This window comes from Sycon ciliatum, chromosome 3, assembly GCF_964019385.1.
Source record: "Sycon ciliatum chromosome 3, ocSycCili1.1, whole genome shotgun sequence".
NCBI classification, from domain to species: domain Eukaryota; kingdom Metazoa; phylum Porifera; class Calcarea; order Leucosolenida; family Sycettidae; genus Sycon; species Sycon ciliatum.
Genome location: NC_088645.1, coordinates 30,956,055 through 30,957,060, shown reverse-complemented (window position 1 = coordinate 30,957,060; position 1,006 = coordinate 30,956,055).

The window sequence follows — 1,006 nt, the reverse complement described above, 5'->3', positions numbered from 1 at the left end:
AAAGATTCATGAACTAACCACCCTTGTGCTAGCTGTACCGGGATCACAGCTCAAGTTTCAAGATCTCAACGATATGACTTCCACCTATGGTAGAACAACAGAAGCAAAATTGATCCATCCCGAGCATTTCATGATCAGAGCACAAAAGGTGATGGTGGACGATGCATCATTCATTCAACAGGTGCTGAAGGACAAAAGCAGGATCACTCGTATCATCAAGGATATCCTGAGCGGACGCTCCATGTGATCACGTGCCAAATATTTTCAGGCTATGATCAAGAATGGACTATCCTCTCAGCAGTGCCGATATCAAAGGAAGATTGAATGGTGTCGGAGGGTTCGTGGGCTGTACGAGTTACGACCTCTTGCCACCCTTGAACAATGGAGACTTTTGTATCGTCAACACCGACAACGTTCTACCGGTGTACGATGCAACGGAAGGCGGACATCATTGGTTGACCGTGTGTCGCGAGCAAAACGTGATCTTGGTTTTCGACAGTTTCGGACGCAGTCTATACACTATGGAGCAAGATTACACTGAACCTGCACTGTGCGATTTCTTTAAAGAAGCCTACGCAGACTGTAAGATCATCACCAACACCCAAGCCGTTCAAGACAGAAGCACAGCAGTATGTGGATGGTATGCCATATTGATGGGAAAGCTATTTTCCAAATATGGTCTGGATGAAGCACTTCGAATTTTCCGAAGAGTCTTTGATGATGACGAAAAGCTGGAAAACGATAAACTGGTTCTCAGTTTAGGTGTCTTGCAAGGCGGTGGTGGAGTCTTGTGGGACACCAAAGTGCAAAGAGCAATTCATGATGGAAGACCGAAGAAGAAGAAGATACAACCCGCACAGTTCCATACGAAACTGGCTAACGAATTGCACAAGCCCAGACGAGTGCATTTCAAAAGACGCAAGGTGAAGAGCAGAGCAATTGACCATATATGGAGTGCAGATCTCGTGGATATGCAACGGTTTGCCCGAAGCAATAAGAACATCAA